We start from the raw sequence: 12430 nt of genomic DNA, 5'->3' as shown, positions 1-12430 counted from the left end.
AAGCATTTTCTAATGCATGCTTGCAATTGAACACACACTGGGTGTACTGTTGGGCTCTTTTCCAGGCGTGCCTCTATATGTGAGAGCTTTCAGAAGCAGAGCCAGACACTCAGGGAATATTTAGGAGACTTGTCATCTTACAGAAGCAAAGCAAATCCTTCCCCTTCCTCTCTAAGTTCATAAAGGAGAAAATCTTGACTTTATGATTGTTTGGAACATATATGTAATGTGATACATTTTTCCACAGTCCATAGTTTTCCAAAGGGGGAAAAAAACTAACCACAAAATAAAGAGAGGTGTCAGATGTGTTTCTCGAAATAGAGGGAGTCTAGACTGGAGACTGGAGCCTCAAAACCATCAATAGTTAGCTATGAGGTGACCATGATAAGATGTGCTATTCTATAATGATGGAGTAAGATCCCTGAACTGGACAGATAGCAAACCTGGCTTGGTTTTCAGCTAGTAGAAGGCTAGTTCCCAGTAACCATAGAAAACACACTCTTACCTGGTTGTTACCTGTGGACAAGCCAAGCTTCTGTGGAAAGTTCTTAGGAGGTAATTACAGCTTAAATGTCAAATAGACACGTCACAGCAGCTCTAGACAAAACAGTCTTGAACCAGAGGCTGCTGCAGCCAAGCCAAATTCAGGAAACAACAAGGAAGCTTTCCTATTTTGGTTAAAACAAGCAATTTGTAATGACAGTACTATCATTTCTCTTCTCCATTGTCCTAGTGGCTCTGCTATTAATCCAAACTGTGCTCTCACCAAACTGGAGAGTTTAAGGACTCAGAGAGGCTAAAGATGCTGGCCACGACTATGCACTGAAGCCAAGAGCTAATTCTTGTATCTATACTCAGTGTCTACTATGTGCAGCTGAGAAATGGGACAGTGGAACAAGCCAACAGGAGTTACTGAAATAAAACTTGGAAATAACATTTGACAGAAAATTATTTTCTCAGCTTAAATGGATGGGTTCATGAAGGTCTTCTGGCCACTTTCAAAAGGAAAATCAACATGGGATATGAGGGGAAGATAATTCAATCTGAAGCCAATAAACCTGCAATGAAACTCTGGGGTTGAATCTATCTGTAAAATGAGAAAATAGCAATGACTTCCACCAAGACTTCATAGAAAGGCTAAAGAAATGAAGTGTATGAAAAAACAGCTAATAAAAACAAGCTTCAAGAGGAAACCATGCAAACAGACCCTTGATATATGAGGCTGTACCCGCCCTCTTGGGCAGACAGGTAAGGCACCATGTGGAAAGGGAATGCTTGGAACTGAATGATTCTGATGGGAACTCAGCAGAACAAACAAAGTGATCAAGACTGAAAATCAATGATGTGTTCTGAGGCAGTGGTCAAATCCAGCCCCACAAAACAAAAACAAAGTAAAACCCTACCCATCAAGATGCTGCATTCCTTAAGGTTAGAAATTGTTTGAGTAGTATTCCCTTAAGTGTAAACTTAGATGACACAACAGTGATCCTACAGCAATGGCCATCGTATGTGCAGAGTTCAGAAGTCTTCTGGAAAGTGCACCACCATTTCTAGATTGTGGCTCATATGCCAATGGTTACATAACATGCAAAAGGTTAAATATTTGCTGTTTTTTAGCAAACTAATTGACACAGCTAGGATATGAGGTAATATCCAGGAATTCCAGGGGAGGACAAAGTGTCCTGCGAACTTGAAAATTCAACATTGCCCGAGGAATCCTGCAGTCATCTCTTCACTTCCCAGAACCAGAGATGACTCTTGAACCCTGTAACTGTGATAGTCAAATATAACACAGAACATCTTAAAAAAAAAAAAACCTAGAACAAAAGAGGGTCTGCTGTCCTGCTAGACTCAAAGATCCCCAGCATAAAGCCAGAGATGTTTCAAAAGTAAGAACATATTTCCATGCAATGAAAGAGTTTACAATATTAAAGCCAGCATGGATGACTTTCACTAGGAGGCTAAACAAACTCCAGTCTTCCTGCCTAACAACTCTCCTTACTGAGAAAGTCAACCCTTTAATTTTCTTGTCCTAGGTCAAGATCTTTCAAGAAGGAAAATTTTACCTGCTCAATAATGACTTCCCTGGTGATGTGACTGAATCAGGACCCAAAGATGCCAAAAAATACTCTTAGCTCTCCCTCTTGGCTCCAAGCACCACCATGCTAAGGTAGGGCTTTACCACAGTGAAAAGACTCAAGGTAAGACCTTGCAAGTTCTTATTTTTTGTGACAGTTTTAGTTTGTGACAGAGAGACTGTCTTCCATTTCAAGGCAGATCTATTCCAGAACATTGCACCATGCAAGCAGCAGGACACAGGGCTGTCTGGGGTGCAGCCACCAAGCAGACACTTAAGCAGAGATGAGTGAAGTCCACATGCAGTCTGAACAGACCAATTTGGAAACAGTCATTGTCTACAAACTATGACAGTATCAGATGAAACTGTCATTTTGCAGATAATAAAGTCACCATTTCCTGTAATGTGAGCTATAGGCAAATTCCCAATTTTTATTTTAAATTTAAAAATGTGTAATCTATAATTTATGTGTGCACATGTAAATGTGATATTTGTTGCTATATGTCTCTCTCTCTCTCTCTGTGTGTGTGTGTGTATGAGAGAGAGAGAGAGAGAGAAAGAGAGAGTGAGAGAGAGAGAAAGAGTGAGAGAGAGAGAGTGAGAGAGAGAGAGTGAGAGAGAGAGAAAGAATGAGAGAGAACCACTGCATTCATGTAATGATCCAGACGACAAGGGCTAGTTCTCTCCTCCACTGTGGGCACAGGGATCAAGTTCTGATGTCAGACTGGCAAAGCAGCACTCTCACACCTGAGCCATCCCTCTGGTCTGAAATTTCCACTTTTCTGCTCATTGGCTTCTACTCTCAAATTTTATGGGGCATAATGGCATACAATCTTTATGGTCCCACTCCCTGCAACCTGACCCATTCCACCTCCACACATACAAACATGACACCACCCCAGGGTCTTGCCCCCACCCTTCCTCTGCCTCAGACTTTTCCTTCAAGATTCTCTATCCCAGAACAACCTAACAGGAACACAACCCGAATCATTTATAAGACTTAAAATTTTCTAGTAGTAAAACATATTTTATAAAAAAGTAAAGTTCACAGGGGAAACTCTTAAAAGTTGTAGTGAAACACACATAATAAATGTTGTCATTTAACCCAGTTTTCGGGACACAGTTCAGTGCCGTTCCGCAGTCACCTGTCCAGCAGCACTTTTACCTCGCAGGCCTTTGCTGTCGTCTTAAACTGAAATGACCCTGCATCCACTCATCACTAACACCCCACTGGCCTTTCCCCAGGTCCTCTACACCTTCTCTATGGGTCTCACTGCAGCAGGAACCTCATCAACGCAGGAACTTTAATCCTTTTGTGTCTAGTTTGCCTGGCTTATCATTCATTTTAACACAGACTGAGAGTATGTTTTCTAAAATGCGTGAAATAAGAAGTGCTTCAGATTTTGGAATGTGTTTTCAAATTTTTGAAGATAACATATATACACATATATATATACACACACCTCTTTCTGTATGTGTATATATACATTTTATATACAACTTGTATATATACAGATTTGCATTGTATATAAATATCTTAGAGATGAGACCCAAGTCTAAAGACTAACCTTTTTTATGTCTTATGGATACTTGTGCACATAGCCTGGAGATCAAGTCACATAATGCTTTTAATAATTTCATATGTAAAACAGAAACTTTATGGTGCTGGATTCTACATCAGTAGCATCATAAATACTACAAACATATTGAGATTTTGATGTATTTCAGATTTTGAAGCTAAACATACTCAAGGTATAATGTATTCTATTTAACCTGAAATATAAAAAATGTTTTACAGTATAATGAGAACAAAAGTTGTTTTCTTAGTCTGGAAGTCAAACTCAGGACCTCATACATTTAGACAGTCACTCTACCACTTAGTATATCCTCAGATCTGCAATATTTAATGAAAAGATTTGATAGGCTTTTTCAGCATATGTTTTATGTTTGCAGCATCTTATATGGTTGCCTGACCACTATCAAGTACTCAATGATACAAGTCATGAGTGGCCCTCACAGTGGCAAGCTGAGTTATCTTATTTACTTCATCTGCCTTTTTACTACTGAAATTATTTCTGTTCCATGTTTAAATACTTTCTAATGCATCAGAATATAAGTTCCCAAGAGCATGGGGCATATCTATCTTTGTTTGTCTGTTTCCTCCTCTATACAAGCATACATGAACTGAAATATGGATATATAAATGTCTTTCGGTAAACATATTTTAAAATCACTACTGGTGGAAATACAAAGATCTGTCTCCAAGTGCCACAGTGATCTCACACTATCTGGACAGTATATTTTTACTATCACTATTTTGGGGTGACTTTGTATTGGTTCAGGTGCTTGTACCCTTTGCACGGTCCACCTACATGCCAGTACTCTCTCCCCAGAGGGCACTCATTCTCACTCCTTACCTCCACTCCTGCACCCCCCTTACAAGGCACCACTCCACTCCTGCAGGAGCCAAACTAACACCCCAGCAGTATAAGCTAGAGGAAGGAGCAAAGAAGGCAACCTTTAAGGAGACACTCAACTTCACATCTCTACTCTTTCTCTATGGAATGGAACAGTAACAGTGCATATCTGTTGTATGGGTTGTTGGAAAAACTAAAATGAGTTAATTTCCACCAGAAGATTTGTGTAACATTTAATATATAGTATGCACTCAATAACTCTCATCTAAAATTATGACAGAGTTCTCACAATCATACTACAACTTTTATGACCTCATTTTAACTTATTTAGCAAGTATTTAGTCATAGTAAGTATGAGGCACTGCATCTGCATGGCCCTTGGTCTCAGCTTATGGTCAGGCAGACAGACAGACACAATTATACTGTACTCAAGAACCCCACAGGAGAAGAATTAACTCGGGTGGATGGGTGACGGGCAAGGAATTTCATGGAGGAAAGGACATCTAGACCAAGAGCATAGCAAGAAAGAAGGGTGAGTGAGTGTGAAAGAACTTTCTACAGTTCCATTCCAGGCACCAACCACGTGGAACTTCTCACTCCCTGATGGCCAGTCACCTTTCATTACTCTCCTCACTTTCTTGCATCTACTCTACCTTTGCCTGTCTAGCCCAAATAGATGGAGAATTCCCCCACATAGACATTACCCTGTCACAATGCAACATATACTTTCTGTTTTCTTTCCTAAGAATAAACACCCACAGCTCCAGAACTGTGGCCTGAATCACGGTCCTAGACCTGAACATGCTAAGCAAGCAGCTCCTAACTTCAACACATACACACTTATTTACGGTTTCAGATCAGTTCAAATTCTATACACCTACAAATGCAAGAAAGAATGGTACAGGCTCTGCCTTTATAACATTATTTCTACCTATGAACCAGCATGCCAAGCAAGAGTGCCAACTCCAGACTTTCCCTTAGAAAAGCAAGTGAGCTTCCTTGACCCACGTACACCACAGCCCACACAGCAGACACAGGCCTAGCTTTGGACTTTGCCAGAGACTCACCTTAACAACCGGACAGTTTCTTAGGTTCTCTGAAGGTTAACTATAAAAGACATTCATTCATATCAATGCCTTTTTCCTTTACACCTGCTCTTTAGGCTGGCCAACAGTGTCACTCATTATAAAGCTATGAGAATGCTTAATTTTTACCCCATTCTTTCAGCACAATTGGTGTGCCAAGGGTAATTATCATAAAAACTGAGGGAGTGAGTAACAACCCTCAGGCTTTGATGGAGACACTGAGTTAATGAGCCTCAGGTTTCATACAACTTTTTAACTCAAAGCAAACAACAATGGGGAAAACACCTTAAGTTTATTGATGTTTAAAACACAAGAATACATTTTATGGCTTTACACTAGGTAAAGAGCCAGGATTTCAGCCTGAGTAAGGAAGGCACAGGGAAAAACACAGAACTTCTCTGTGCACTAGACCTGGCCTGGAGTGAGAGCTGCGCTGCGCAGTTTTCTCCTCCAAAAAGTGAGGACAAAGCACTAACCACCTTCTGAAGTAGTTATAAGAATCACAGGCACAGAAGATGTCAAATGGTGTGGGTGAGTATTGGATGTTCAACAGACCCGACCTCTACTCCGTACGCATGATGTGAAGAACAAGGTTTTAGTAGTAAAAATGAGTTCATAGAAATATATCCACTGAAAGATAAAAGATGAAAAAAGCTTTTAAAAAATAGAGCTGGTGTTTACAAATATATCTGCTATGCTTCACATTTCTTTATTTTCCCAGATCTCTGAGCAGAGCATGTGAAAATCATTGCACCACAATCCTTATCATTCTAATCAATGAACCACAGTGTCTGTTTTCAGAGCTATGATACCACTGATGGTTTTGTAACTCTACTATACTGAAGTGAATTAAATGCTCCTAAATAGTCGAGAAATATCTAAAAGCCATGAGAGGATCTAAAGGTTAAGTTCCCAAGTGTATCAAAATCACCTTCAACACTCTTCATGAGCCGTACATTTAAATGACCAGTTACCACTTCTTAGAAGACCATCAAAGAAGACCAGGATGAATTCAGCCACCAAAGGCAACAATCATGAGCAATCACCATGTATCTCCAACTACTACTTGCTCTCTGTAAGTCTTTCCTATCATGTCAGTTATTTCTCCAAGAACCCATGGAAGGTAGATCAGGCAGTGGTTATCACCAACAAGTAGCTGATGGACTGAGAGTCTCAAGTCTTAGCGATGTTCATACAGCTAAAACAATTTTGTAAGAGGCAGGGCAGAAGGCAGACTCAAGACATAACCCGTTAGGCATGACTTCTGCCCTTTGCACTATGTGTGAATCTCTAATGTATCACAGCCCAGTTCTGCTGAATGATCACAGAACTCTCTAGAAGTTCTCAACTTCACAGGGTACTTGATTGCCTACCTCTAGGTCTTCAGCTCTCCTTGTCCTTAAGAGAAGTACCACTCACTACATTCTACCTGTGTTTGATTTCTCCATGGCAGTCACCTTTGCAGCCTTTCTAACCAAGGGTTTCTACCTCTTTGGAAGGTACTCAGTATTTCTCAGTTTGACTGGTGTCACGACAAAGCAAGACACCACCACAAAGGCAAGACACTCAACTTCATATGAAAAAGCAAAACAATCCTGTACAACAAAAGAACTTCTGGAGGCATCACAATCCCTAACTTCAAACTTTACTACAGAGCTACAATACTGAAAACAGCTTGTTATTGGCATAAGAACAGACAGGAGGACCAATGGAACCGAATAGAAGACCCGAATATTAATCCACACTCCTTCAAACACCTGATCTTTGACAAAGAAGCAAAAAATATCAAATGGAAAAAAGAAAGCATATTTAACAAATGGTTCTGGCATAACTGGATATCAACATATAGAAGAATGAAAATAGACATTTTGTACAGTCACCATGTACAAAACTCAAATCCAAATGGATGAAAGACCTCAACATAAAGCCAGCTACACTGAACCTCACAGAAGAAAAAGTGGGAAGTACACTTGAACACATTGGCACAGGAGACCACTTTCTAAATATAACCCCAGCAGCACAGAGACTGAGAGAAACAATTAATAAATGGGACCTCCTGAAACTGAAAAGCTTCTGTAAAGCAAAGGACATAGTCAACAAGCCAAAACAACAGCATACAGAATGGGAAAAGATCTTCACAAGCCCCATATCAGACAGAGGCCTGATCTCCAAAATATACAAAGAATTCAAGAAATTGGTCATCAAAAGTATTCAATAAAAAAAATGGAGTACAGACCTAAACAGAGAACTCTCAACACAAAAATCTAAAATGGCTGAAAGACATCCTTAGTCATCAGAGAAATGCAAATCAAAACACCTGTAAGAATGGCCAAGATCAAAAACACTAATGAGAACTTATGCTGGAAAGGTTTTGGGGAAAAGGTAACACCTCTGCATTGCTGATGGGAATGCAAGATGGTACAGCCCCTTTGGATGTCAATGTGGTGATTTCTCAGAAAATTAGGAAACAACTTTCCTCAAGACCCAGTAATACCACTTTTGGGTATATATCCAAAGAATGCTCAATTATAACACAAGGGCATGTGCTCAACTATGTTCATAGCAACATTGCTTGTTATAGCCAGAACCTGAAAACAACCTTAATGCCCCTCAACTGAAGAATGGATAAGGAAAATGTGGTACATTTACACAATGGAGCACTACACAGTAGAAAAAAATAACAAAATCTTGATTTTGTAGGAAAATGAATGGAGATAGAAAACATTATCTTGAGTGAGGTAACCCAGACACAGAAAGACAATTATCACATGTACTCACTCATAGGTGGTTTTTAAACATAAAGCAAAGAAAAACAGTCTACAGACCACAATCCCACAGAACTTAGACAACAATGAGGACACTACGAGAGACATACATAGATCTAATCTACATGAGAAGTAGAAAAAGACAAGATCCCCTGAGTAAATTGGAAGCATGGGGACTTTGGGGGAGGGTTGATGGGGGGAGGGGAGAGGCAGGGAGGGGAGCAGAGAAAAATGTAGAGCTCAATAAAAATCAATAAAAATAAAAAAGAAAGAAATATAGCCCTCAAGTCAATAGCACACTTATGACAAGTCTGCATGCTGGTGTAGAATAGGAGTTGATGTGTATTTAAATTTATGACCCATTTATAGTATAATTTCCTGCAGGACTCTAAGTAACCAGTGGGCTCTGTGTTAGCTTTTCATCCCAGCAACAAAGCCTGACATAAATCAGATCTAAAAAAGAGAAGATTTATTTTGGCTCATAACTTTGAGGATTTCAACTCATGGTCAGTTTGGCTGCATTGCTTCTGAACCTATGGTGAAGCAGACCAGGACAGGAGTTAGAGCAAGCTGTTACCTCAAGAAAGCTTGGAAGTAAAAAGAGAAGAGTTATAAACACAGTGTCCCCAGAGCTCCTTCAAAGATATTGTCTTGGTGACCTGTTTTCATAGAGTTCCCTCTTAATGTATCCATCAATTCCCAGCAGTGCTGAGCTGGGGTTGACACATGGGCTTTTCAGGAACATTTTAGCAACAGCATCCTTGTGAATTGGATACCCTTTTTAAGCAAAATGTTCTAGATAGGAACAACAGTCCTTCCACACCAGTTCTGAGACATGCTTGGAAGACTGGTTCTCAAGGTGATGTTTCTGTATTAGCAGCAGCAGCAGCAGCAACACCTAGACTCTTGCCATGAATATAATATAATGCCACCTCAGACCCACCAAATCAAAAATTATGGGAATTATCACAGGGATCTGTATTCTTGCTGTACTCTCCAGTGAGCTTGCTGCACACTTGAGTTTGAGGACATTTGGCTTAAAATCTGAGAATAAAAAACAACAGTAGAAAAACAAAATTATTTAGTAGAAAGCATGGGATGAGGAAAGCACCCAGCTTGGGTGGCAAAGGATGTTCATGAAAAGATTCAAGTTGGACAAATGTCAGAGAATTCAGGACACTGAGCTTAGGCTAGAAGGACAAAATCAATTATTTACTAAGAGTGCTCAAAGATTTTAGAGATTGCTATAAGGATGAGTTAGGAAGAGGTAAGGAAAGTAGAGAGAGGGTCTCAACAAAGAGGACCAGGTCAAGTCCATGGAACACAAATACTAGAGGAATCTATAAGATTTTAAGACTAGACTTTTCATCAAGCCCTGGCCAGAGAGACACCTCAATGGTGTTATTTACAGAGTATCAGTGGAAAAGATGGATTTGGAGAAATAATGACAACTAGTTGTTGTCCGGGTGATAGTGGGTGTCAAATACAAGTATCTATTAGGAGGTTAAAACACCAGGAGGGTAATTGGAAAGAAATGGCAGAGCCATAAACACAAATTTAGGGTGATTCGTATTGAAATTACAGTCTGAAGCCATCAAATAGGTTAAGTGAAGCTCTAAGAATGAAGAACAAAACAGGAAAAGGGAGGGTAGAAGAAGGAAGGAAGAGGGAAAAAGAGAAGAAAGGAGGAGAAGGATGAGGAAGAAAACATGGAGCCCCAGAGTAAATAAATTCCCTCTCCCACAGTCTCTAACCTATTGCTATATTCACACTGGCTTGAACAGAATAGCCATCCAAGTACCCAAAAGGAAAATATAAAATTTAGACTCGCCTGTAGATACAGGGTAGAATGTGAAGGTTTAGGTGCAGCATGGGATCAGTTGGGTTGCTTGAAAATGTAAGTTTAGTTTAAGCATCACCAGTGTGAAGAATTGAAGGTGAAGATCATAAGTTTTAATTATTTATGTGGAATTACTGGTTCCAGTAGTTAAGATAAATTTTGATCTAGTTATCTATCAGTTAGATTGTGTTTAAGGAATAAGAAGCCTATAGGAAACAAAAAAAATGTCCAAGTTTTGTTTAAGGGAAAACTTTTGGGGTTCGGATACTCACATAGGGGCTATCACCCACAGGGGTGCTCTCCAGAGCTCCCTGTCATCCTGACTCCTGGCTGACCATGGCTTTTAGAAATCCTGCCAGGGATAAGCATGGAAAGCAATACCAGGGACAATGCCACTCTGTCCAGCTTCAAGTAACTAGATGTGACTGTGCCCAGAGAGAGGTCTACATACACATAGTCAACTGATCTTTTACAAAGAAGCAAAAGCAAGACAACAGAGAATAAACTTTCTAACAAACTGGGACACCAGGCCATGCACACCATATACCCATAGGAAACAAGATCTAAATCTTACATCTTTTACATAAATCAACACAAATGGTCATAGACCTACACATAAAAGGTAAAACTGTCAAACTCCAGAAGATCAGCATAGGAGAAAATATAAATGACCATGGATATACATTTGAGGTACAACATCAGAAGCCACGATTCATGGGAAGAAATAAATGATAAGATATATCAATTATTCAATTTAAGATCTTGTACTCCACATAAAGACATTGCAGAGAGAATGAAAAAGCATGTCAGATGAGAAAAATACTTGCAGAAGACATACATATATGATGAAGGACAGTTATACAAATGCAGTATAGCAAGTGACCTGTCCTCTTATCCAGAGGGAGCACCCACCCAGTATTTTATATTCTTTATATTCTTTCATTTCATCCTTTTCCCCTTCACTAACCCTCTGGGGTATGTTCTTAGCTGGATGCAGCCACCACTGGGACCCTTCCTACAACAATAAATCTAAGTTAAGACAAGGAAGTGTGTTGGATAGTTTTTATCCACATGACATAAGTTACAGTCATCTTGGGAAGAGGGAGCCTTAGTTGAGAAAATGGTATCATGTTGTATACAAGTAGCAGATATCTGGAGAATATTTTCACTTAAAGCTATACCACACACCCTGAAATATAAAGTTACCTTGAATTCTCCCACTTTGCTGTGATCCATTGGGAATCTGATGCTTGTTAATGTGTACAATCAAACAGGTAGAGGCCCAGGGGGTATTGCTCCAATATGAAAGACATTTCAGCTTTTGTCTTATTCTGTCTTAGAGGGCCAAAAGTCTTCATGACTTCTCTCTGTGACTAATATGCACTAACAATGTCAATCTCCAATTCTGAACAAACATGTGTCAGTATGCTTTTACATAGAGAGCAGGACATTCTGAAGACTAGAGGGTACATCGTTCAAGCTGACTGTTTCCCTATCAATATGTACAGCTTCTTTGTCCAATGTGGTAAGTTATTATCTCTCTCAAGGTTAAGGATTTCATCTCCTGGCATACAGAAACTGTATGGACTACAGATCATGCATTAATTAAATAAATAACAAGAGGGGGCAGAAGGGAGGAACCGTGGGGACTCAAGGAAGTTATGTTATGGGATGTTGCTTTAGGAAGGTGGTGGGAGAGTTCAAACCTTAGATTGTGGTGATATTTGCATAAGACCAAATATACTATAAACTGGTTAAATGTTGCTTGCATTCACATCTTCGGTTTTCTGCTTCTCTCTGCAATCTGGCGTGGCTTCATAGGACCTCCTTGGTAAAACCCTGACTCCTGCCTGGCAGGTTAGCTTTTCACTTCTTACTAATAGACAACATTTCCCCCTCTCCACTCTACATGCAACAATGCCATCTTCATGCAAGTGGGGATTCTGGAGCCATTCCTTTCTCTCATCTGGCTAAACGGTTTAAACTCTGCCTCAAGCCTCACCTCCTTCTGAGTCCCCTAGTCCTAACTCTCCTTTCTTGCCATCATAGCCTACCTCATTCCTTTCTATCAGAATTATGGACAGGTAACTTAGCCTTCAGGTTTCTGCAACTAAAGGCACTTCTTAATCCAAGTTAAGTCATGGAAAAATAGCTCAAAAATAAGACAGAAAGAATCTGGGACTTAAATATGACTTTTTGAAGTGGAGTCTGAAGGCCAGCAATATGGCTCAGTGGGTAAAGTTCTT

At 39.8% G+C, this 12430-nt stretch overlaps 1 protein-coding gene and 1 long non-coding RNA gene across 2 annotated transcripts in view; one reads left to right on the top strand and one right to left on the bottom strand.

Annotated features, from left to right (window-relative positions):
* Positions 1-12430, bottom strand: part of Sdc2 (syndecan 2) — a 101612-nt gene that overhangs the window by 34794 nt on the left and 54388 nt on the right. The window lies entirely within an intron of this gene.
* On the top strand, positions 1825-8518 carry LOC125414999 (uncharacterized). The gene is made up of 3 exons (XR_007236461.3): positions 1825-1889; positions 2037-2170; positions 7079-8518. It is a non-coding gene; the product is annotated as an uncharacterized LOC125414999 (long non-coding RNA).

Source organism: Myodes glareolus, chromosome 19 (assembly GCF_982192425.1).
Source record: "Myodes glareolus chromosome 19, mMyoGla1.1, whole genome shotgun sequence".
NCBI lineage: Eukaryota > Metazoa > Chordata > Mammalia > Rodentia > Cricetidae > Myodes > Myodes glareolus.
Note: the sequence above shows the minus strand (reverse complement) of the source record. Positions and strands in the feature narration are given on the sequence as shown.